The sequence below is a fragment of the Triticum dicoccoides genome, chromosome 1B (assembly GCF_002162155.2).
Source record: "Triticum dicoccoides isolate Atlit2015 ecotype Zavitan chromosome 1B, WEW_v2.0, whole genome shotgun sequence".
Taxonomy (NCBI): Eukaryota; Viridiplantae; Streptophyta; class Magnoliopsida; order Poales; family Poaceae; genus Triticum; species Triticum dicoccoides.
The window spans coordinates 242,660,425-242,688,006 of record NC_041381.1 but is presented as its reverse complement, the minus strand read 5'-3'; the positions used below and the strand labels follow the sequence as shown (position 1 = coordinate 242,688,006).

The window sequence follows — 27,582 nt, the reverse complement described above, 5'->3', positions numbered from 1 at the left end:
CGGCAAAGAAGATGTCATCGACGTTGACTTAGAGGACAACGACGACACCACCAATCAGAAGAAGAAGAACAAGAAACACAACAAGAAGTGCAAGGATAAATCAGTGCTGGCTATTGAAGGATTGAGCACTCCTAGCACCAGTAAGAAGGCCAAGACCAAAGCTCCCAGCAATGAAGTTGCCGCATGCACTGATTGCCGGGAAGCCACGGCTGCCGAGAAGGCCGGGAAGGCTGACGGGCTGTACTACAAGATCTATCGGACCAAGGGCCACGATCTACAAGAGTATCATCAGGTTTAGCAACTCGTCAAGAAGCAGAAGGCTGAGTACAAGAAGCGTGACAAAGAGAGAGACCAATATGGTGTTGGCGGGAAGGGCCGAGGCGGTAGAGGAGGTCGCCCCTGCAAGGCCCCTAAGTATCAAAGGAAACCTACCAAAGGTCGTGAGAAGAAGGAATGCGATGACGGGAGTGACGAAGGAGATGAAGAGGAAACCAGCGAGCAAGAGTTCCCGAAAGCCACTGACGCACTATGCATTGACGGAGGTGCATCCTTACACTCCTCTCACCACCAGCTTATATAGTGGGCGCGTGAGGTCAATGTTGTGGAGTCAGCGGCAGATTCTCGGAAGCCAGTCAAGTGGTCCCGCACACTGATTATCTTTGATGGAGAGGATCACCCTAACCGCACCACCACGATAGGGTGTTTCCCGTTGTTGGTTTCACCAACAATTCGCAACCTCAAAGTCACAAAGATGTTGGTTGATGGTGGGGCCGGGTTGAATCTGATTTCTCCCAAGGTCACTAGCAAGCTCCAGATAGCAGATGAAGAGCTCAAGGTTACTGGTACTTTCCAAGGGATCAACCTCGGCCAAAGTCGTCCTAAGGGGAAGATCACACTGCTGGTAATGTTCGGGGGGGGGGGGTTAAACTACTGGACTGAGAATATCGTGTTTGATGTGGTTGACCTCCCCCTGCCATATAATGGAATCCTTGGTCCCCCAGCCCTGGCAAAATTCATGGCGGCATCTGATGCCTACTACACAACCTTCTTCTTGTAGACGTTGTTGGGCCTGCAAGTGCACAGGTTTGTAGGACAGTAGCAAATTTCCCTCAAGTGGATGACCTAAGGTTTATCAATCTGTGGGAGGCGTAGGATGAAGATGGTCTCTCTCAAACAACCCTGCAACCAAATAACAAAGAGTCCCTTGTGTCCCCAACACACCCAATACAAAGGTAGATTGTATTGGTGCACTAGTTCGGCGAAGAGATGGTGATACACGTGCAATATGGATGGTAGATATAGGTTTTTGTAATCTGACAATATAAAAACAGCAAGGTAACCAATGATAAAAGTGAGCACAAACGGTATTGCAATGGTGGGAAACAAGGCATAGGGTTCATACTTTCACTAGTGCAAGTTCTCTCAACAATAATAACATAGATAGATCATATAACAATCCCTCAACATGCAACAAAGAGTCACTCCAAAGCCACTAATAGCGAAGAACAAACGAAGAGATTATGGTAGGGTACAAAACCACCTCAAAGTTATCCTTTCTGTTCTATCTATTCAAGAGTATGTAGTAAAATAACATGAAGCTATTCTTTCCGTTCAATCTATCATAGAGTTCGTACTAGAATAACACCTTAAGACACAAATCAACCAAAACCCTAATGTCACCTAGATACTCCATTGTCACCTCAAGTATCCATGGGCATGATTATACGATATGCATCACACAATCTCAGATTCATCTATTCAACCAACACAAAGTGCTTCAAAGAGTGCCCCAAAGTTTCTACCGGAGAGTCAAGATGAAAACGTGTGCCACCCCCTATGCATAGGTTCATGGGCGGAACCCGCAAGTTGATCACCAAAACATACATCAAGTGGATCACGTGAATATCCCATTGTCACCATAGATAAGCACGGCAAGACATACATCAAGTGTTCTCAAATCCTTAAAGACTCAATCCGATAAGATAACTTCAAGAGGAAAACTCAATCAATTACAAGAGAGTAGAGGGGGAGAAACATCATAAGATCCAACTATAACAGCAAAGCTCGTGATACATCAAGATCATGCCATAGAGAGAACCCGAGAGAGAGAGAGAGAGAGAGAGAGAGATCAAACACATAGCTACTAGTACATACCCTCAGCCCCGAGGGTGAACTACTCCCTCCTCATCATGGAGAGCGTCGGGATGATGAAGATGGCCACCGGTGAGGGATCCCCCCTCCGGCAGGGTGCCGGAACGGGCTCCCGGGAGGTTTTTGGTGGCTACAGAGGCTCGCGGTGGCGGAACTCCCGATCTATTGTGTCCTTCGATGTTTTTAGGTTATATGGGAATATATAGGTGAAAGAAGTCGGTCGGGGGAGTCTCGAGGGGCCCACGAGACAGGGGGGCGCGCCTAGGGGGTGGGCGCACCCTCCTATCTCCTGGCCTCCTCGAAGCTTCCCTGGCGTGTACTCCAAGTCTCCCGGATCATGTTCGTTCCAAAAATCACGCTCCCGAAGGTTTCATTCCGTTTGGACTCCGTTTGATATTCCTTTTCTTCGAAATACTGAAATAGGCAATAAAACAACAATATGGGTTGGGCCTCCGGTTAATAGGTTAGTTCCAAAAGTAATATAAAAGTGTATAATAAATCCCATAAACATTCAAAATAGATAATAAAATAGCGTGAATGCTTCATAAATTATAGATACGTTGGAGACGTATCAGCATCCCCAAGCTTAATTCCTGCTCGTCCTCGAGTAGGTAAATGATAAAAGAAAGAATTTATGAAGTGTGAATGCTAGAAGGTGCACAAGTTTGATCTATGATAATTTCAATCACCTTTTCTAGCATGATTATATGTCATAACAGCAGTTCATCTCATAAAACTGCTCATGAACAAGTAACAAGTAATTCACATGTTCAAGCATAGACCATAAACTTTCTTGAAAACTAGCAAATCTTAGTCATCAAACAATTGCAATTCATCTTATTTTTAGGAAGGGTCTATGTCAGAGCTTTGATTCAGCAAACTCCACATACTCAACTATCATATAGTCTTCTAGAATTGCTAACACTCATGCAATACTTATGGTTATGGAGTTTTAATCAGACATTGAGAAAGATAGGGGCTTAGAATTTTGCTTCCCAACGTACTCACCTTTGGGTGATGTCAACAATAATAGTTCATGCTAACTTACATCCAATTTGATATATATATATATATATATATATCAGGATCTTTCCAACACGAGGTGCTTGCCAAAGGATAAAATGAAAAAGGGAAAGGTGAAGATCACCTTGACTCTTGCATAAAGTAAAAGACATAAAGTAAAAGATAGGCCCTTCGCAGAGGGAAGCAGAGGTTGTCATGTGCTTTTAGGGTTGGATGCACAAAATCTTAATGCAAAAGAACATCACTTTAGATTGCCACTTGTATATGGACCTTTATTATGCAGTCCATCGCTTTTATTGCTTCCATAACAAGATCATATAAAGCTTATTTTCTTCACACTAATAGATCATACATATTTAGAGAGCAATTTTTATTCCTTGCACCGATGACAACTTACTTGAAGGATCTTACTCAATCCATAGGTAGGTATAGTGGACTCTCATGGCAAAACTGGGTTTAAGGATATGTGGAAGCACAAGTAGTATCTCTACTTGGTGCAAGGAATTTTGCTAGCATGAGGGGGAAAGGCAAGCTCAACATGTTTGAATGATCCATGACAATATACTTTAACTAAGATGTGAGAAAACATAACCCATTACGTTGTCTTCCTTGTCCAACATCAACTCTTTAGCATGTCATACTTAATGAGTGCTCACGATTATAAAAGATGTCTAGGGTAGTATATTTATATGTGAAGTCTCTCTTCCTTCGATATTCTTTCATGAATTGTTCAAATGACCAAGACAATGCTTGCTAACCTTCAATAAATTTATAACCTCTACTCTTTAGATGTGAAATCATTACTCCCCATGGGATAAGAAAATGAGACATATATAATTTCAGATTGATGACAATCAACTCATTCAACAATTTACTCATAGGATATAAGTGAAGCACACGAGTAAATGAAAAATTACTTCAAAAAGATATAAGTGAAGATCAATGAGTAGCTAAATAATTATGTAACTATGTGAAGACTCTCTCTCATTAAAGAATTTAAGATCTTGGTATTGTATTCAAACAGCAAGCAAAACAAAATAAAATGACATTGCAAGGATAGCACAACTCAAGTGAAGAAGCAAAAACTTAGGCTCAACCGATACTAACCGATAGTTGTTGAAGAAGAAATGTGGGATGCCTAACGGGGCATCCCCAAGCTTAGATGCTTGAGACTTCTTGAAATATTATCTTGGGGTGCCTTGGGCATCCCCAAGCTTGAACTTTTTGTATCTCCTTAATTCCTCTCATATCATGGTTTCTCTTTTTATCAAAAGGTTCATCCACACCAAACTCAACAAGAACTCGTGAGATAGGTTAGTATAAACCAATGCAAAACCTTATCATTTTCTACTGTAACAAATCACTGAAATTATTATTCAACATTGCATACTAAATGCCTCTGCATATTTAATACTCCTATCCTCAAATAGAATCATTAAACAAGCAAACATATGCAAACAATGCAACCATAACAGCAATCTGTCAAAACAGTATAGTCTGTAAAGAATGGAAGATCCATCATACTTCCCTAACTCCAAAAATTATGAGAAAAATACCTTACTGTAGAAGATTTATCAGAGGTCATTATGCAAAAAGTTCCAACATTATACCATTCTCTTACTTCTCTAGGGAATTTTTGCAACAGCGGTAAACTTTCTATTTTCAAACAGCAACATGTATACTAGCCAAATAAGCATGGTAAAGGCTATCCTTGACATTTTTATTGAAAATAAAGATGCAAAACATTATTATAAGTAACAGAAAGAAAATACTAACAAGAGAAAATGACACTCCAAGCAAAACACATATCATGTGGCGAATAAAAATATAGCTCCAAGTAAAGTTACCAATGAACGAAGACGAAAGAGGGGATGCCTTCCGGGGCATCCCCAAGCTTAGTATCTTGGTTGTCCTTGAATATTACCTTGGGGTGCCTTGGGCATCCCCAAGCTTAGGCTCTTGCCACTCCTTATTCCATAGTCCATTGAATCTTTACCCAAAACTTGAAAACTTCACAAGACAAAACTCAAAAGAAAACTCGTAAGCTCCGTTAGTATAAGAAAATAAAACCACCACTTAGGTACTGTAATGAACTCATTCTAAATTCATATTGGTGTAATATCTACTGTACTCCAACTTATCTATGGTTCATACCCTCCCATACTACTCATAGATTCATCAAAATAAGCAAACAACACATAGAAAACAGAATCTGTTAAAAACAGAACAGTCTGTAGTAATCTGTATCAAACGTATACTTATGGAACTCCAAAAATCCTACCAAATTAGGAAGTCCTAAGCAATTTGTGTACCACTCCATAGAAAAAGAATCAGATTAGAAGCAGGTTTCTGTGAATTATCAAAACTAATTAACTGGGTGCAAAAGTTTCTGATTTTCAGCAGGATCAACACAACTATCACCGTAAGCTATCCTAAAGGTCTTACTTGGCACTTTATTGAAACAAAAGATATAAAACATGATTACTATAGTAGCATAATCATGTGAACAAACAAAAAAAGTAAGGATAAATATTGAGTTATCTCCCAACAAGCGCTTTTCTTTAATGCCTTTCTAGCTAGGCATGATGATGACAATGATGCTCACATAAAAGATAAGAATTGAAACATAACGGGAGCATCATGAAGCATATGACTAGCACATTTAAGCCTAACCCTCTTCCTATGCATAGGGATTTTGTGAGCAAACAACTTATGGGAACAATAATCAACTAGCATAGGAAGGCAAAACAAGCATAGCTTCAAAACTTTAAGCACATAGAGAGGAAACTTGATATTATTGCAATTCCTACAAGCATAAGTGCCTCCCTCATAATAATTTTCAGTGGCATCATGAATCAATTCAACAATATAACCAGCACCTAAAGCATTCTTTTCATGATCTACTTGCATAGAAATTTTACTACTCTCCACATAAGCAAAATTCTTCTCATTCGGAATAGTGGGAGTATCATAAGAGACTTGAATATTATAGATTGTTTCCACATTAAAAGAGTAATGTTCAGAAAAAGGGTAATCATAATCATGACAAGTTTTATAAATATAATCATCACTACTTTTTATAGCATAAGTTTCATCACAATAATCGTCATAAGTAGCAACTTCGTTCTCATCATAATTGATTGAAACCTCTTCCAAGATAGTGGAATCATCACTAAATAAAGTTGACATTCTTCCAAATCCACTTTCATATTCATCATAGGTAAGAGGCATGCTATCATCATAACAACTTCGCATATCAAAAATTGGGAGGCTAAAAATATCATCTTCATTAAACGTAGCATCCCCAAGCTTGGGACAAACATTAATTCCAGCAAATGTATTCTCAAATATTTCATCCTCATCAAACATAGCTTCCCCAAGCTTGGGCCTTTTCATATCATAAGCATAATCACTCTCATCATTAATAGTATGTATAGCACCAATAGTATAGCAATTATCATCATCACAATGAGTAGTAGGAGCAACATCATTTGGGAGGGATACCTTTTTACCTTTGTTGCTCCTTCTTTTCTTTTTCTTCTTCACATTATGTGTGGGTTCAACCTTCTTCTTTGAGCTCATTATTGATGAGATTGGTTGAATAGAAAGCTCCTCCTCGTTACCTAATTCATCATAAGAAATAATAGGAGGATATTGGGAAGTCTCTTCCCTATCATTAGTATTCTCATCATCTTCTATTTGCTTTCTTTTCTTTATGTAATTGGCAATATAAGGATTTTCAATGCAATTCACCGCACAATACATATAAATTTCCTCTAGATCAAACTCAAGAAGGTTATAACGGGCAAATTCTGGAAGAAATTTAGTTAAACCTTTCATTTCTTCATAACCCATAAGCAAAATAAGTTCATTATAATGTGCAAGGGTGATCAAATCATCACAATTTTTGGACACGATTCGATCATGAAACAATTTGCATCGGAGATGTAAATGACCACTTTCATTGCAAAGTTCACAAGTACGGCGAAGGAAATATAAATTTTTAGCACTCTCCCTAAGCCTTTCCTGCAACAATTTAGTTTCTACATGCTTATGCCTCTTAAAATATCTATCTTCTCTATTTGGTGTATCTATGCAAACCCAATGCTCTCCACAAAAATCGACATGCTTATAGGTGACATTTTCATCATAACTAGTGCAATCATCATTAGTACTATGGATATTCAAAGAGTTCATACTAACATTGCAATCATGCTCATCATTCAAAAATTTAGTACCAAGCATTTTAGTGCATTCTTCTAGCATTGAGCACAATTTTCCTTTTCATCATACTCACAAAAGATATTAAAAAGATGAAGCGTATGAGACAAACTCAAATCCATTTTTTTGTAGTTTTCTTTTATAAACTAAACTAGTGATAAAACAAGAAACAAAAAGATTTGATTGCAAGATCTAAAGATATACCTTCAAGCACTCACCTCCCCGGCAACGGCGCCAGAAAAGAGCTTGATGTCTACTACACAACCTTCTTCTTGTAGACGTTGTTGGGCCTGCAAGTGCACAGGTTTGTAGGACAGTAGCAAATTTCCCTCAAGTGGATGACCTAAGGTTTATCAATCTGTGGGAGGCGTAGGATGAAGATGGTCTCTCTCAAACAACCCTGCAACCAAATAACAAAGAGTCTCTTGTGTCCCTAACACACCCAATACAATGGTAGATTGTATAGGTGCACTAGTTCGGCGAAGAGGTGGTGATACAAGTGCAATATGGATGGTAGATATAGGTTTTTGTAATCTGAAAATATAAAAACAGCAAGGTAACCAATGATAAAAGTGAGCACAAACGGTATTGCAATGGTAGGAAACAAGGCATAGGGTTCATACTTTCACTAGTGCAAGTTCTCTCAACAATAATAACATAGATAGATCATGTAACAATCCCTCAACATGAAACAAAGAGTCACTCCAAAGCCACTAATATCAAAGAACAAACGAAGAGATTATGGTAGGGTACGAAACCACCTCAAAGTTATCCTTTCTGTTCTATATATTCAAAGAGTCCGTAGTAAAATAACATGAAGCTATTCTTTCTGTTCAATCTATCATAGAGTTCATACTAGAATAACACCTTAAGACACAAATCAACCAAAACCCTAATGTCACCTAGATACTCCATTGTCACCTCAAGTATCCGTGGGCATGATTATATGATATGCATCACACAATCTCAGATTCATCTATTCAACCAACACAAAGTGCTTCAAAGAGTGCCCCAAAGTTTCTACCAGAGAGTCAAGACGAAAACGTGTGCCAACCCCTATGCATAGGTTCATGGGCGGAACCCGCAAGTTGATCACCAAAACATACATCAAGTGGATCACGTGAATATCCCATTGTCACCACAGATAAGCACGGCAAGACATACATCAAGTGTTCTCAAATCCTTAAAGACTTAATACGATAAGATAACTTCAAGAGGAAAACTCAATACATTACAAGAGAGTAGAGGGGGAGAAACATCATAAGATCCAAGTATAATAGCAAAGCTCGCGATACATCAAGATCGTGCCATAGAGAGAACACGAGAGAGAGAGAGATCAAACACATAGCTACTGGTACATACCCTCAGCCCCGAGGGTGAACTACTCCCTCCTCATCATGGAGAGTGCCGGGATGATGAAGATGGCCACCGGTGAGGGATCCCCCCTCCGGCAGGGTGCCAGAACGGGCTCCCGAGAGGTTTTTGGTGGCTACAGAGGCTTGCGGCGGTGGAACTCCCGATCTATTGTGTCCTTTGATGTTTTTAGGGTATATGGGTATATATAGGCGAAAGAAGTCGGTCGGGGGAGTCTCGAGGGGCCCACGAGACAAGGGGGCGCGCCCAGGGGGTGGGCGCGCCCTCCTATCTCCTGGCCTCCTCGAAGCTTCCCTGGCTTGTACTCCAAGTCTCCCGGATCATGTTCGTTCCAAAATTCACGCTCCCGAAGGTTTCTTTCCGTTTGGACTCCGTTTGATATTCCTTTTCTTCGAAATACTAAAATAGGCAATAAAACAACAATATGGGATGGGCCACCGGTTAATAGGTTAGTCCCAAAAGTAATATAAAAGTGTATAATAAAGCCCATAAACATCCAAAACGGATAATAAAATAGCATGAATGCTTCATAAATTATAGATACGTTGGAGACGTATCAGCATCCCACTATGCCTACAACACGCTGAAGAAGCCAAGGCCGAAGGGCGTCATTTCCATTCCATCAGATAAGAAGGACGCAATCATATGTGTGGATAAGATGTACTGAGAAGCATTCGCTCATAGGCCACGGAAGCTACCGCTCCCGTCAAGGAAAGCAAGAAAGGGAAGAAAGCTAGCAAGGATGCCAACAAAGAATCCAGGAAGCGCACCTCTTCGGAGTGTGTTGCACCTGTTGATGACTACCCAGAGAGTTGCAATAGCAAGAGATCAAATGTTGTTCTGCCCGCTATGAAGAAGGTCTCGGTAGGGCTTGTTGGCGCTGATGGTACAATTACTATCAGCTCCACCCTCGATGACAAATAGGAAAGCGCGCTCGTTGCCTTCCTGCGGGCAAATGTCGATGTGTTTGCTTAGCAACCATCTAACATCCCCGGTGTTCCTAGGGAGGTAATCGAGCACCACCTTGCTGCTCGGCCTATCAAATAGAAGGTCTGAAAGCAAGCTTTGGAGCGGCAGCAATTTATTGCAGAAGACATCAAGAAACTCGAAGCTGCCGGTTTGGTCAGAGGATTATTGCATCCAACTTGGTTGGCGAATCTAGTGCTGGTGCGCAAGGCGAATGGGAAATGGAGGCTTTGCATAGATTTCATAGATCTGAATAAAGCATACCTGAAGGACCCATTCCCCTTGTCGTGCATCGACCAGATTGTGGATTCCGACTCTGGGTGTGACCTGCTTTCCTTTCTGGATGCCTACTCCGGGTACCACAAGATTTTCATGTCCAAAGAAGATGAAGAGAAGGACCGCATTCACAACCCCATGCGGCATCACTACTGTAGGATGCTGCTAACGCGACACTACGATCAGAGACCCTTCGATGAAACTGTGTGTGATGCATTAATCGCAAACAATGATGTAAATAGCTGTCAAAAAAGATGCAAAACATTTGCGATGGCAGGTACATCAAACACGGTTCAGATTTTACTTGCATGTGCGATGATGGGCATACGGTTGATCCAGACGAACTGTTTGCAATTAGACAAAACAACAGAAATGGGCAACCATATCAATGTGTGTGTGATATACAGCATACAGTTTGCTCCGATGAACTATTTGCTATTAGGGAAAGCAACAGAAATGGTCAGCCAAATCAAGGTGTGAGTGTTATACGGCATACGGTTCACTCAAATGAACTATTTGGATTAGGGAAGAGAACATCAACGGTTCAACTGAACAAGATGTGTGTGATACGTGGCAAATAGGCCTGGAGGTTAATTTGAGAACAAGTACACAGAGGTTAATTTGTGTGTTCAAAAAACAGTAATTATCAAAAAGTAACGAGATAGACCTTCTTCAAGCCAATCAACATGTGTTCAAAAAACAAAAATGTCAAAAATTACAAAGCAAAGACTGCGATATTAACTAGATGGATGGGTCACTACAAAGGTTTATAATGAACCTTTGCAGTTACCCATCCAACTAGTTAATATCGACTCCACTTCCCATCCGGTCACCCATCTCATGACTACTCGAACCTCAGCACAGTTAACTTGGGAGTTCTGTTAGATGAGCTATCGGTAGGGAAGCTGGTCCTTGCTGTTGTAGATCCCTCTTTGCAGCCTTTATTGCGCAACAAAATGGAAATGGTTCAACTAAACAAGATGTGTGTGATTCACGTTATTCTTCTCTAGACAGAGCAAATCACACGGCTTATTAGCAACATTCGTCTGTGTTATTTTTGGTCTAAACATCCAATTACATAAGTGACTATATAGATCATTCGCACACACCTCAATAAACAATTGCATGCATTCTAAAGTAGGAGAAACGATCGTCTAGTCATCTACTTCTTGTGACGCTCCTGCCATTGCTATGTGGCTCGATCCCTCGTCTGTGGCATGAAGAAGAGACTTCCTCATGTCAACAATCCACATGTACATCTCCTAGCTTGTATACGCGTCCTTGGCTGCGTACTTGATGTGTTGTTCATCCAGTCTCTCATGCCAAACACTGTGCCAGGCTTTCTTGTCCTTCTTGCTCTCATCCTTCATCTTCATGTAGTAGCGGTCGATGATGGCCGAGGCAAGGTCAACCAGGGAGTTCAGTTTGTTGCAGTCGCTACCCCAGACCTTGTAGTGGTCCTGGATGTTGACAAGATTCCGGTATTTCAAGCCCGAAACCTTGAGCGCTTTTAGATCGCTGGTGGTGTCCACCATAGCGAAATTGTAGTCGGGGCTGTTGATAAACCTGGAGAAATGCTTGCAAGGCCTTGTGGCCAGGTGGTAGTGGTAGATGAGGACATCATGTTGCATGCACAACTGGGCGATGGCAACCTTCTGATCGTGCCCGACACGATGGTGTACTCGAGGTTGAAGCCGACCACTTGGTACTTGTCCTCGGCAAGGAACTGCTCCATAGTTTGGATGGAGCTCTCCACCGACACCGGATCATTCATGTACACCACCGAGAGGGCCTTCCCCTCACATGGGTGTCCACTATGTGATGCATGGTGAACTACCCGCTGTTTTCATCGTCGGCCGCTGGGAGCGCCATTGGAGCCACAGGGATCGCTGTTGGAACCACTGGATGTCCTCTATGTATGTGTCGTCGTGGGTGTGCTTATTATGTCGTGTGATGCGGGAGATGAAGGTAAATGGCCACAGGAATAAATGGGGGTCGGGCGGCCTGGATTCTCGACGCGTCCGCATGACAATTTTTGCAGCGGGTAACTGCATTGTCGCGCCGCGCCCAGCGCAACCGCATGCACACGACGTGTGTGATCATGCGCCGGCCCCAAATACTGGCAGCGCGCGTGGAGGGACGATGGAAGAGCACCCAGAGTGACGCGAGAGCAAAGCACGCGTGGCCGGACACGAGCAAAGCGCACCACGGCTGCCTCAACCGCAAGCAACCACACGCATAGAGCAGTTGAACATGCAGGAAATTGTCGCCTACAAGCCAGCCGACACTTGCGTCGCTGCGGAGAGAGCGGCCGTGTGCTACTACCTCCATCTTGGTCTATAGTCCCCTTTATATTTTGTGCTATACTTTTCCCTCAAATTTAACCAACAAAATGTTAATGCATGTTACAAAAATTATATAATTGGAAACTATGTTCAAATACGAATCCAACTATATAATCTTTGGCGACATGCATTCGTATTTTATTTGTTAAATCCTACTTATAAACCAGGACGAGGGTATAGTAGGTAATTAAATTGCAAAGGTTTTTTTTATTAACCGTATGTGTACATGGCCTTTCGTCCTCCTCTCGCATGTCTTGTCACACCGCTGCCGCAGTAGGCTTACAGCGCAAGCTTGCGCAGCGCGCGGGGGCGTTCTTTTGGCCAAACGGTGGTGCCAATGAATCATCGGTGAGCCCATTCCCATGCAGCCTCGCAGGTTCCCGCGCAAGCTTCCCGCCCGACTCGGTGAAATCCCCCAAAATCCCAATGCTTAACGACCTGCTATATAAACCCTCACGGTTGGCGAGTCCTCCGTCGCATTTTCCCTTCCCTCCGTGTAGCTTATCTCGCCTGCTTCTTCCACAATTGCCAATGGCACCGGTCCATCGTGGTCGCTCAGCCACTCCGCCATCATCAGACAACAGCTCTAGCTGGGAGGCTACACCGCAGCGGCGGTGCAGCCCTTGATGTAGTGTAGTGCGTGTGGCGTCCCTGTTGGGTGTGCGCGGAACACCCACCACATGCTCCGTCGTTGCTGCCCGTATGTAGCTGTTGCCGGCCACCATTGCCGCCACACCACCGTCGAAAGCTAGGGACATCGCCCGCTCCGCTGCCGCGGCCCGAAGGGAGGTGGCCGTCGTGGCCGCCACCCTACTGCCGGCCACCGCGGCCCGAAGGCGGAAGGTGGTGCTCGTGGCCGCCAGCCCACCGTCGATCGCCGGGATCATCACCCGCTCCGCCACCACCGCCCGAAGGAGGGAGGCGGAGGTGGAGGCCCGCACATGCGGCAGCAACCTTGCGCGCTACATCGAGTTCCTGCGGGAGGATGCGGAGCGCCTCATCGAGAACACAAAGAGCCTTACCGCTGCCATGGCCGGGGCACACACCGATGCAGAGGCGAGGAATCAGGAGATCTACGAGGAGAACCAGCGCTTTGGGAGGGGTCGTCTGGAGCGACAAAGGGCATTCAAGGTGAGCGTCGCTAAAGGAGCAGTAGCGGCAGGCACCGTATTGCAGTTGTCTAGCTCGTCGATAGGCTCCTACTCCTCTGCCTCTTACTGAGCGTGCTCGGCAGAGGAGAGGCTGCCGGAAGTAGTACAAAGCCCTCCGTAGTAGTAGTAGTATTTAGGGGCTATTTTGTTCAGTTCATCTGACTATAGATGTGGTGGAACTGTACAATGTACTTAAAATTAGCTAGTATATAAAGTAGAACTAGCTATTTTAGTACGTGGTTGGCAACAATTGGGGAAAAGTTTAGTCAGTTCAGCTGTCGAGTTGAACTGTTTGTATAAGGAACGACTGCTTAATCTATGAATGAAACATATGCTTAATTATCGAAATTTAGTTGCAAAAATTAGATAGTTCTAGTGATTTTTAGCTGCATATTTTGACAAAACCGCAGTGTTACAAGGTTGACAAATGGCAATATTACTAGATCAGCAAATGTCAATCTTTCCAGTTTGACAAATGGCAACATACCCAATATGACAGATGCAAATCTTACCAAATTGTTTGTAAGTAGTTGCACACGGGTCATCCAAAACAACCGTTTGCGTTGAAGAGATGCACAAATCCCGCTCTCACTTTGCATACGGGTGTTCTATCTAAAACGTTTGCGATCAAGAGCTGCACAAATCCTGCTCGGCCAATTTTCCCTTGGCTTCCTGGGGAAGCTGTCGGTTTGCATACGGGTGTTCTAACTAAAACATTTGCGATGAGTGTGTTATATTTAAAAACCAATGACGTTTTTTCAAAATAAAATTGTTTGATAAGTCTGTACATTGAGAGGGAAAAACACATGTTCGCTCAAACCGTATATTTCATTCAGTCACACTGCGAATTTATATTCATATGATCGAGATACAGTATTAAACCCAAGAAAAAAACTATTTCTAGCAGCGACGGAGGCGGCGTGCCGCGCCGTACTTGTCGTTGTCGTCCTCCGGGACGCCATTGTTGAAGTCTTCAAGGCAGCACATAATGTTATTCACTTGTAAATCAAACATCATGGAGTCGCGCGATCGACGGGCAGCGCGCAGGAGGACGGCATCTAGCGGCGCTGACAGGTAGCGGTCGACGGCAGCGTCCCATGCTGCTGAGGGGGGCATGCGCAAGGGCACGTGCATGGCGGGTGCAGCCAAACGCACGGGCACCGGCGCCGGCGGTGGGTGGAGAGGTGCGCACGGGCACGGGCACGGGCACGGGCACGGGCGCTGGCACTGGCATGTACATGAGCTCGCGCAGGTCTGCGGAGACCTCGCTGATGACCGCGGCTTCTAGCTCTGTGATAGTGCTCGGAGACCAACCCATCAATGCTACGGGGATGGTCGCTGGCGCGGGTGCGGGGATGGGAGCTGGGACGGGAGCGGCGGCAGCAACCGCCGCAGCCAGCTCGTTCTGGGCCATGTCCATGAGGCCCCATTCCTCCTTGTTTTCTATCTCCTCCGGCTCGGAGTCGACTTCACCAAACTTGAAGACTAGTGGCAGATGATCCTTCTGCGCCATGCCGTTGGTGGAGGTCTGCAGGGGGGAGGGGAATGGGAGGTGAACAGTAAGGTCACCCGTATTAAGCAGCGGCTCAGGTGCCATTAATGGAGAGGAAGGCAGGTGGCCATGGAAGTCAAAGGGATCTCTTCCCAGTGAGCCTGCGCAGTGTACAGCTCGCATGCTTCCCCGGTGAGCCTGCGCATTAGGGGACAGTTTGCATGCCTCTCGGTCAGCCTGTGCACTGGACTGCACTCGCACGCCTCATGTTCAGTCAAGCAGCTGTCCACAGGGCACCTCCTATAGCCATTAAAACCAAGACACGTGGCGTCACGTGAATGGTATCATAACGCACATGATTTGAATTATACAAACGTTTGCGATGTTAGAGTGGCAGCTATTTGTTTCAAAATGCCTATGTTGGTTGTTATTCGAGTGCTTCTTCTATCAAAATGGACACGAAAAATACCACAGCATGTCGGGTGCCATTCCATGATAGCATGCCAAGTTTCATTAATTTCAGACGAGTTTTGGATTTGCTATAATTTAAAAACAAAGTATCTCAACATTTTGCCGGCAATCAACATTGCCCTAGTGTTTGAAATTCATTCCCATTTCTTGCATGGGACCTAAGAACGCACCCAAGGACAAAGATTTGATTTTTCAACCAATTTATATGCACTGGAGTATGTGCATGTAGTTCAAATTTAAATTATGCACATAAAATGCCGAAAAACCTAGTTAATGTATAAAAATGTCCAAACGAACCCCGAAAGATTCCAAAATTTAACACACCACTCATGTTGTTCTATGTTGACACTAGAAATTTTCTGAAAGCAATAAGATGCAGCGGATATCATTTCGTCGCCAAAGGTGGGACGTTCCCTACCAAAACCATTAAGCTTGTTGTGAGAAGCTCTGGTTTGTGAGAAGCTTATACCCAAACCTGCCCCAAATGGGACAAAAAATTACCACGACATGTTGATGCCGCTCCATGATAGCATGCCAAGTTTCATGAATTTTAGACGAGTTTTGGATTTACTAGAATTGAAAAACCAGGAATCTCAATGTTTGCGGCGGAGTGACGGTGGCAGGGTGTTTGACATTCATTCCCATTTCTTGCATGGGACCTAACCATGCAACCAAGGACACAGATTTGAATTTTCAACCAATTTATATGCATTAGAGCATGTGCATGTAGTTCTTATTTGAATTATGCAAATAAATGTATCAAAAACTCAATTAATGCATAAAAATGTCCAAACGAACCCCGAAAAATCCCAATAATTGACACAACACTCCCGTTGTTCTCTATTAACACTAGAAATTTTTTGAAAGCAATAAGAGGCGGCGGATTTCATTTCGTCCCCGAAGGTGGGATGTTCCCTACCGAAACCATCATGCTTGTTGTGAGAAGATCTAGTTTGTGAGAAGCTTATACCCAAACCTGCCCCCAATGGGATAAAAAATTTACCACGGCATGTTGATGCTGCTCCATGATAGCTTGCGAAGTTTCATGAATTTCGGACGAGTTTTGGATTTACTAGAATTTAAAAACAAGGAATCTCAATGTTTGTGGCCGAGTGACGGTGGCAGGGTGTTTGACATTCATTCTCATTTCTTGCATGGGACCTAAGCATGCAACCTAGGACACATATTTGAATTTTCAACCAATTTATATGCATTAGAGCATGTGCATGTAGTTCAAATTTGAATTATGCACATGAATGCATTGAAAACTCAATTAATGCATAAAAATGTCCAAACGAAGCCCAAAATATCCCAAAAATTGACACAACACTCATGTTGTTTTGACACGAGAAATTTTTTGAAAGCAATAAGAGGGAATGGATATCGTTTACTCCCCAAAGGTGGGACGTTCCCTACCAAAACTATCAGGCTTGTTGTGGGAACCTCTGGTTTGTGAGAAGCGTATCCCCAAACCTGCCTCAAATGGGACAAAAAAATTACCATGGCATGTTGATGCCACTCCATGATAGCATGTGAAGTTTCATGAATTTCAGAGGAGTTTTGAATTTGGTAGAATTTAAAAACCATGTATCTCAATGTTTGCGGCCGAGTGACGGTGGCGGGGTGTTTGACATTCATTCCCATTTCTTGCATGGGACCTAAGCATGCGACCAAGGACATATATTTGAATTTTCACCTAATTTATATGCATTAGAGCATGTGCCTGTAGTTCAAATTGTAATTATGCACATGAATACATAGAAAACTCAGTTAATGTATAAAAATGTCCAAGTGAACCCCGAAAAATCCTAAAAATTGACACAACACTCGTGTTGTTCTATGTTGACACGAGAAACATTTTGAAAGTAAGAAGAGGCAACATATATCGTTTCGTCCCCCAAGGTGGCACGTACCCTACCGAAACCATCAGGCTTATTGTGAGAAAAGCTCTGGTTTGCAAGAAGCTTATACCAACACCTGCCCCAAATGGGATAATATTTTTACCATGACATGTCACTGCCGTTCCATGATATCACGTCAAGTTTCATGAATTTCAGCCGAGTTTTTGATTTACTAGAATTTTAAAAGCGCGTATCCCAATGTTAGCGGCCGAGCGACAATGTCAATGTGTTTGACATTCATTCTCATTTCTTGCATGTGACCTAAGCTTGCAACCAAGGATAAACATTTGATTTCGCAACCCGTTTTAATGGACTGGAGCATGTGCTTTAATTTTGAATTGTGCACCTGAAATGGCTACAAAACCAATTTAATGTATAAAATTTCCAAACAAACCCTGAATAATTCCAATTTTTTATGACACACATATAGTTGCATGTTCACTACAGATAAAAAGTCTAGCAATTCAAACACCGTCCATTGCTGTTGTGACCCCATTATGTAATTCAAATAAAGATGAAAAATCAAATAGATCCCACACAGTTTATTATCACCAACCGTGTGAGATGCAGTACAAAATATCTAGGAGCACCGTCGGTGTATAGTACGCCTATGGCTTACGTGAGAAGGTGCGTTGGCTATAGTCCACAACCGACATGTGAAGCACACTAGCTCGCTCTCCAAATATCATTTCACTGTTCAATCGTAGCCGGTGAAAGATGGGGACTGGGACCCGCGTCGTGAGGGCAACTTCAGTGGCCCACTCCAGCGAGAGCGCGGGCGCATGCTAACAAGCTTTGTGAGGGTCACCGCAATCTGCAACCGGGTGTCCAAGGCAGCCCAAACGGCCGCTGTTGCTTCTCAGGCGGCGTCAGCAACATTTGCCTCGGGGATAGCAACTGGCGAGAGCGGCACTGCAACTGTCCTTTCTACAGTGGCGGCCTTAGCCCTGATTGAGGCTACCCACAACCATGTCGAGACCGCCCGCGCCCAGCTCATGGCGGTCACCGCACAAATCAAAAGAAGCTTCGCCGACAACGGTCGGCAATCCACGGTCGAAGAGTTGGCAATCGCCGAGAGTGTTCGAGCAGTCGTCCCTTCCTGCGCGGCATACCTTGCCACAACGAAACCTGGCAAAGCCCAGATTGCGGCCGCCCACGCCCAGCTCGTGGTGGCATTTTCCAAAGAGATGCCAGACGCGGATGGCGAGATGCTTGCCAAGTATGGTGCAATGAATACCATGGAGCCCCTTCCCCAGGAGATCGTCGGGCGCGAGTTGGACATGGAGGAGGCGGCAGAGATCAATGAGCACCAGTCGTACTAGTTCTCTTTGTTTTGTTTTATTAAGAGAGCTGGTCTTTAATTTGTTAGAGTAATGTTTAGGCCAGCTAGCTCTGTTTAATTGCTGAACTTGCACGATTAAAAAGTGTGGGTGTGCTGTAGTCTCCTTTGTGTACCCAAATTATGCAATGACGTGGATGACCACTGTAACCAGGGAAATTGGAACCAAAAATTTGACGTTCAAACTCATCACACACGGGTTAAGCTATTGAATTGTTTGTGATGTTCACATATCGTACACAGTTCTGAATAAGGGACCGTGTTTGATGACACTTTGCGCGCAGGTTTTTTCGCTGAATCGATTCAAAATTTTCGGCTTCCGCGGAAATATCTACCTCCCCACCCTCTCCCCCTTACCAAAAGCCACATTTCCCCTGTTTCCGCCTTCCTTTCCAAATTGAAACCTTCACTCCTTGCTTGAAGTGCCGCCCTCCCTCGCCGGTGACCCTCCTTCATGCTGCTCGGACTCATCTATCCAGGCAGGTAATCCACACCAGACCCCCATCCTCCTCCTCCTTCCACATCCCACATACCCCGACCACCGGCGCGACACCTTCCACCTAAATCACCGACCCCTCCACCAAATAAGCGCCGCCCTAAGCCATGGTGCATGCAGTATTGCTAGGAGCTCAAGGAGCATTTGGCAGCGGAGAAGTAAATCGCGGCCACACGTGCGGACGAGGTCGCGATGGCTACAATTCGTGCCGACCCCCAGATCTTGGAGGAGCACCTTGCCATTTGCTAGCTACGTCGGTTAAGCAAGCTCGGTTTACCCGTTGCGTGTGCTGCTCCTGCCTTTCCTTAACAAATTTTAGTGAATTGTGTTATCTAATTTTACCATGCAATCTATTGCTTCTATGTATATGTTCTATATGTCGTGCAGTGTGGTGCTCACTTATTAACTGTTTGGTTAATTAGTTGTCGTCTTTAGTTAACTGTTTGGTTCAATTCTGCAAATGTGATGTTCAATTCTTCAGGCTGCAATTTTGTACTGTCCTCCATGTGGAAATAAATCAAAATTATCTTTACAAAATACATGAGAGACGAATACAATTGCTACGTTGTCAAGCATGCTTGGTTTAGTTATACATTGTGCAATGTGGTGCTCAGTTAACATTTGGTTCATTTGTGTTAGAGTGTTTATTTAACTGTATGGTTCAATTCTGCAATGTGATGTTCAATAGTTGTGGGTGCATTCTGTTATTGTATACCATGTGAGAAGTAAATCGAATTTGGCTATACTAAATACATGAGAAACAAATACAATTGCTATATTTCCAAGTTGTTAAGCATGCTTGGTTTGTTTAAGTGTCTGATCTTCTATTAGGAGTACTAGTTGACCAGTTGCGCCAAATGGCGCAGAGACCCGCTGAAACCATGTTGTCGATGAAAATAGTTTCATTTTGCAAGGACCAGCGTTAAATGGCGCATAGACCCGTTGAATCCATGTTCACATTGAAAAAAAAATCATGTTTTGATTTAGTTGTGGGCAAACACATACGATAACAAGTTTAACCCCTTTAATAAAATAAAATAAAAATGTAGGCTTGTTGTCACAATGAGATATACCACATTTTAATTTGGTGGTATAAAATCGCACTTAAGACCATGTCGCATTGAAAAAATGTGTATTTTCAAGTAATCTCTTGTACTTCCGTTACTTTGAAAATGACCTAAGGCTCAACTCACACATCATTAGTTAAGCTCATCGAGACTGAATTCCTTGATTGACCATTAATACATCAGCTCCATAGTTCTGCTTCTGTTCCTTCAAGATGGACTCTTTACATGTTGTACACATTGTTGGCGCTTTCCAAAGAAGCTAGCATGTGAAAAGTAGCAGCACCAGTACAGTAGAAAAGGCCATCTAGTTACTGAACTGGCCGTGCATGTACACAAGACAGAAACGCTGAATCTTCAACGCCATAGACGGCCCAAACGTTTCCTCTTCTTCTGCTTCTAATGTGCCCTGGTTGGTCACTCTATCAAGATAGATATTGCACCCGAGAACTACTGCCACAACCTCATCCATCCATGAGATCTATCGAGCATTTTCTCCAACAAATTAAGCAAAGTTTACCCAGAATCAACCCGTATCTCTCTCCCCTCTCCCGCAACTCACACAACAATAAGTATAACAATCAGTATATATGGACACAGCTGCATGAGGGCACATCAAGAAACAACAGAAAAACACATCAATCAGGATGCTTGTTCAATATACACACCTTCGCAAACATTATCTTCTCCTTTACATATTTGATTTCTAGCACATAATAAGCATCATCATCCATATTTCAAAGTCGTGGTTGTTAATTTTGCATCATGTGTGATAATCTGGATTCAAAAAAAGCCCTGAATCCTTTCATGATAATCTTAGTGTTATCATAATCTTACCTGCCAAAGAATAATTGTTGAAAACAAGAAATATAAGAGGTTTTATATGCTAATGATAATATGCTACAGAAACACAAAAAACGAAAAAATAACCAGAGATGAGATGAACCAAAAAAATTGAGCTTATAGTACAAATATCAACTACAAACGCCTTGTCCCAGCTTATAAGGAAATTATTTCATCAAGCGTATAGCACAAAAACCAAATACTCTGTAGAAGCATATAGATAGAAATGCTCAATGGCAATGGGCATATCTGCAGCGTTGCCACAACCTGGAACATAGATGGGGAGAGTCTTTAAGGCAAAGCAAATATTTGACTAATCAACACAAAAACTCTGCACATTCCACTTTTCTGGAGTAAACATGGTGATGTCACACGACCGCGAGGCAACAAATTGAAAATTTAACATCTCTATGTGATTTGAGACAGTTCAAACAGAACATACATATGTTATACATAGGTAGCCATATGAAGCTGTAAACTAAGACAAAGGCCACCCTAGGCAGAACTTCAAATAGTGACAAAGGAACATCTCGTAATAAGGAGCATTCTATGACTATTCCAAAACAGAAGGCACCTCAGGACGCGTGTAGTCAAATTAGTCTAGCTTAAAAACTAAATAGTAAATAAGGTACCATTTGTTTTTCCATGAAAAATAGGCATGCCATATTAGATTTTTGAAATCCTTCACTTGAAAACGCCATATTCAACTGCCCATATTATTGATGTATAAACAGTCAGCTGCAGTCAGTCAAGTGTTTTTAAGAGAATATGCAAACAGCAAGAAACCAAAGCAGACCCCCACTTCTTAAAAAGAGCTCCAATAAACTTAAATTGCGATCCTATTAATTAATCTATACATATGAGAAACTTATTCACGGGTTTGTCCTCCAAAAAACAGCTTTAACTCTCACAAAAAATAGTTTGACCAGTTCTAAAAAAATACATTCGTATGCACGGGTTTAACTCTCAAAAAACAGCTTTACCTCTCATAAAACAGGTTTAACTCTCACAAAACTTATGCACGGGTTTATCCTCAAGAAATTTCCATTATCACCCATCCAACATATGACTCAAGACCATAGATCACAAAACCATATGTTCACGGCATGTCCCCAACTTTCATATGAGGCCTTTGTAAATAGAAACTATATGGAAAAATAAACAACATTCATCTAATTGGATCTTAAGTAAACACGGCTGCATGTTTGCATATAATCTAACTGAATTTTAAGGAGGACGACAAAATGCATGTGTGTGGCCACGACACCCATGTTTCCATGGTGTTCAGTGCTACCAAGAAGAAAACTAACAAAACTGGAAAGTAGCCGAACATGGGGCCGTGAGGGAGGTTGAGCATGAAATCTTCGTCGCTGCACACCAGAGAGCAGTGGGGTAAAGACAATGCTTATGTTTATAGAAAATGTGCACTCATTTAAATGCATGTATAGCCCTTTTTAGGGGAATAAAGGTACTTTTCAAATTGACATAGGAAAGCAGTAAAAATGGAGCAAGCTCATAAATACATTTATGGGCAGAAACATATATACATAGATGGAACACATAAAGATAAGGAATGCATCCATCAAGTACATGGAAACCCAGATCACTGCCAAACATGAAGAAACATTAATAAACAGGTAGAGAAGTGATGTACAAAGCTTCAACTTTGTCCCATGGAGTATCCAGCTACATAGGAACGGTATTGGAATTCAGAAATTGTATGAGATGTACCATACAACCAGTGAAATGTTAGGTCACTTACATTGCTTGGATTTGTCATTCAGTAGAGATTTTTCCGCACAATATACTTATCAGCTAAGAATCTTGGAAAATGGAGATCCAGTCCCATAACCTAGCAAATCATCAAACAAAATCAGGAAGGAAAATATAGGAGAAATCAAAAGATAAGTATATTGACCAAACCTAGGAATTGTGTGACTGGAGAGGACGAAAATACTACAGACATCACCAACGCCAACCCTGGCTACTGCAGTCGGCGGCGCAACGTCTCTTGCCAACCAACCCAACATGTGAAACAAGAATGAAATTAGATGGAAAGGGGAGCTGAATTAGGCAGGAGGAACTCACTGGGGAGGTGCATCAAGAAGGGACGAGGGTGAGATCCTGGTCCTTCTTCGATGCGTCTTGGCGGGGCGATAATGACGGCGCCGTCCGGCACTCTCCCACCCACATCCGCCGCCCCGCTGCTTCTCCCCGCCTGCGCCAGGCTCGCCTTGAGCCGGCCGCCACCAAGGAGCCTAAGCGATGGGATGTGGTTCTGGGAGGAGGAGAAACACGAAGGGGAGTTGGGCACGATGATCCGAGGGATGCGCGCCGCGGGAGGGGGCGGCGAGGAGGAAGGAGAGGCGCGGCGGCTCTGGCGGCTGTTGTGATTGAGGAAGGGTTTGCCACCAGCACATGGGCGACGCCTCGCACGAGGGACCCAACGCGCGGCGCTCGCACGTTCAGTTGTCAGCAATGCGTTGGCCACACGAACCCAACAGCTATCGAACATAGCGCAACTGACCACTGGCTCTGCCCCTCAACACGGGCCCAGCATCAGTGGCCTTGTAAAACTAAACAAAGGCACCGGACGACCTGGAGAAACGACGCGTGAGTGGATGCGGTAGTGCGTGGAGGTCAGCCTCGGCACGACACGCACAGGAACCCAACAACTCTCTCCAACCCTGGCATAATTGAAGCGACATGGATTGCAGGAAGCCCACCAACCGACGTGTAGGACCATCGGCAATCTGGCCCACCCATCATTGTGTGATAGGAAGACGCGGGTGTTCACGCATCGGCTGACCTGCATCACACTGCCCCATGCCTCTCTGCCCATACGCTCCCGCCGAGAAACATTTGCACAGACGTAACATGGAGGAAAACAACAGAAAGTTGCTTACACAATGGACCAACGGCCATCTTGACCCACTCGTCATTGCATGGAAGGGTAACGACGGGTGTAGACGTGTCATTCCAGCCGGCTGCCGAGCCAGAGGCGCGCACTAGCCCACGACGCGCAATGCGAGACACGCACGCGGCGGGCAAGGAGAGGCCGCCCGCGACCCAAAAAGAACTGACCCAGCCAATAGCGCAGGAGGCTGAGCCCACAAGTCATCACCCCAATGAACTCATCGCGCGGTCAAAACGAGACTGATGAATTTCCATCGAGCATCCAATGGTCAGCAGTGAAAAAAGGACCTCGTTGACCAAGATCGAACGGCCAGGAAGGATGCAAATCGGGGGAGCCTTCTCCAAGCGAGTTGGCTAGCCTCTTTTTTATTTTAAATGTTATATTGTGCAATGTGGTGCTGAGTTAATGTTTGTTTCATTTGTTGTGGTGTTTAGTTAACTGCTTGGTTTAGTTCTGCAATGCGATGTCCAATTGTCGTGGTTAGAATCTTGTATTGTTGTGCATGTGAGGAATAAATCGAATTTGGCTGCACTTAATACATGAGAAACATATACAAGTGCTATATTTCCTAGTTCTTAATCATGCTTGGTTTTGATAAATGGGTTTTCCATGTGGCTTGAATTAATCTGATGAATTTGCAATGTGCTTATTTTTCATCAACATATTTTACTGATAGCATGCAAACTCTTACTTAACCTGATGACTAACTACCTTATATGTGTTGCAGGGAAACAATGGGAAGCACTGAGGTTTACAATTGAGGTTAGCACGTGCATGGTCCGTTGTCTAATAGCACGTTATTGTGCAATTGCAGGAACCATTCTAATATTTAGGCTTTTAACAATTTGGTCTTGCACATGTAGGTCCTGCTGTCAGAGGTTTTGACCCACTGTTCGGCCCTTTTGCATATGGGGAATGAGTTGTCCATGAATATCAATCAAGTCAAGAAACTCAGAAAGATTGTTAGGATAAAGAAATTAGCGACAAAAAACAAAAAGATCTTTGTCTGCACAACGAAGAATACATCAGTTCACTACAAGATGGTACTAACTATTATACCTTACCTTTTTTACTCCTTGTTTTCAGGCCTTTCCAAAGCAGTTTGCTGATGATTACCTCCCAAACCACCTCTATGGTCAGGAGGCGAGGAAGATTTTCATACAACACCCACAGTTCAATATTGAAGTGTTCCCGAAGAGGACGAAGGATAGATAGTCAATCATCCACAGGCACTGGCCTAAAGTTGCAAAGACCTTCAATATCAATGAAGGCTCAATATTCACCTTCCGCTTCACCAGTTTTCCCGATCAGATGCACTTGTCTATGTATTGTCTATGATTCTAATTTCTAGAGGTTCTAGATGTTGCATGTGAAACTTGGTGCTGGTGCAGTTGTGTAATGGGGTAGCTAAGTGTTGAAGCTATATCATGTTGTAGTCTAATGTATTTCAATTATGAAATCCTACTTCCTTAATATGGGAATGAAATATATTATGTGTTTTATATGATTGTCAGTTAGATTAATAAATGTATATTAATAATAGGGCAATTAGCCTGCTAATTGGTTTTTGCTATTACAAACGGTCATTGAGAAAATACCGTGGGCGATGACCTAAGGCAACACACATAGTTTCTAGCAATAAACCGTGTTGGATTGATGAACAATCACACACGACATTCTCTTCAAAACTGTTTGTGTTAGGCCACATTGCGCAAACATTTACCACATAAAAACTGTCTGTGATGGATAGTCTTTGCCACACAGTTTCTTCTACACACCATGTGTGATGCATTCAATAACGCAAACAATAAAATTGTTGATATTGTGTGTGATGGCAACACTATCATAAATGATTTAACGGGGAAAATTGTGTGTGATGTACCTGCGAACGAAAATGTTTTCCTTGGAGCGACTGTGTGGGATGTATATACGAACGGAAACTTTTAGCGGGGACTGACTGTGTGAGATGTACTTACAACCGGAAACGATTTCGCATGTATAATTCTATTTTTTAGCACTACTGCACGTATAACCGTATTTTCTCGCTCGCCGGTCGCACACGAGCTCGTGTGGGAAGACCCACTCTATCGCCCACACTCACTTGGCGACGGTTCCAATTCACGGAAAGGGGTTAAAAATCGTTTGTATAGAACCTCGTTGTACCAGTGCATGTACTATTTTGTACGGATACCCTTTGGGTTAAAAACCGCTGGATCCACTTTTGTAAGAGCAATGCAGATTGGCTTTGACTCACAAGAATATTGAAGCCTACATGGACGATATAGTGGTCAAAACCAAGGATAAATCGACTCTCATTCAAGACTTGGAAGAGACCTTTGCAAATCTACGCAAGATCAACTTGAAGCTCAACCCAGAGAAGTGTGTGTTTGGCGTTCCTTCGGCAAGCTACTTGGCTTCTTTGTGTCCCATTGGGGGATAGAGGCCAACCCCGACAAGATCAAGGTAATTGAGCAAATTCAAGCACCCAAGACAGTTAAAGACATGAGGCATCTGACTGGATGTGTTGCCGCTCTAAGCATGCTCATTTCCAAGTACGCCGAGCGCGCCCGGCCGTTCTTCAAAATCTTGAAGAATGCAGGGCCCATGGAGTGGACCCCGGAGGTAGACGCTGTGCTACAAGATTTGAAGACCTATCTTTCCTCTGTTCTCACCTTAGTCGCTCCTAAACCACAAGAGTCGTTGTTGCTATACCTAGGGGCAACCAATCAAGTGGTTAGTGTAGCACTGGTGGCACATCGGGAAGTAGATGAAGGAGCAGACGCAACTGCCGTCCCCTCCAGAGAGGAAAGTGAACTCGTCCCGACAAGGTCAGATGCAGATCAAAACAAGGAAGAGGGGGCAACGGAGACCATTCCAAGGTCATGGCAAGGAAGAAGGTGGTGCAGTGGCCAGTGTACTTCGTCAGCTCCCTACTGCAGGGGGCTAGGTAAAGGTACTCCGGTGTGCAAAAGTTGATCTTTGGTCTCATCAAGGCCACAAGGAAACTATGCCACTACTTCCAAGCACACCAGATCACGGTTCTCACCCGCTTCCCCTTACAACGCATAGTAAGGAACCCTGAGGCCACTGGCAGAATACTGGAATGGGCTTTGGAGTTATCAAGCTTTGGTTTGAAGTTTAAGAGCATGTCAACTATTTAGAGCAGAGCACTAGAGGAATTTATTGCGGAGTGGATGCCTACCCCTGACGAAGAAGTGCTGGAGACAGTTATCCCAGGCAAGGAAGCGCCCCAATAATGGATCATGTACTTTGATGGTGCCATCTCCCTACAAGGTGCGCGAGCTAGCATGCCTATTATTACTCCCACTTGGGAGCACCTCAAGTACATGGTTCAAATGCATTTCCCCCGGGAGAAGGCTACCGACAACATTGCAGAATATGAAGGACTCCTTGCCGGGCTCAGGATCGCAACAGAACTGGGAATCAAGAAGTTGATCATTCATGGAGATTAGCAACTTGTGGTGGGGCAACTAAACAAGGATTATCAAAGGCCATCGATGGAGGCATATGTAGAGGAAGTGAGAAAGTTGG

General features: G+C 43.6%; 1 long non-coding RNA gene across 2 annotated transcripts; it reads right to left on the bottom strand.

Moving 5' to 3' along the window:
- Nucleotides 1-22,143: 22,143 nt before the first annotated feature.
- LOC119330112 lies at nucleotides 22,144-23,545 on the bottom strand. 2 transcript variants are annotated; one of them, XR_005159919.1, is made up of 4 exons: nucleotides 23,037-23,545; nucleotides 22,876-22,965; nucleotides 22,704-22,799; nucleotides 22,144-22,483 (listed from the first exon to the last, which is right to left on the bottom strand). It is a non-coding gene; the product is annotated as an uncharacterized LOC119330112 (long non-coding RNA). The 2 variants fall into 2 exon arrangements; XR_005159917.1 differs by lacking the exon at nucleotides 22,144-22,483 and having other exon boundaries at nucleotides 22,542-22,799; nucleotides 23,037-23,534.
- Nucleotides 23,546-27,582: the final 4,037 nt, after the last annotated feature.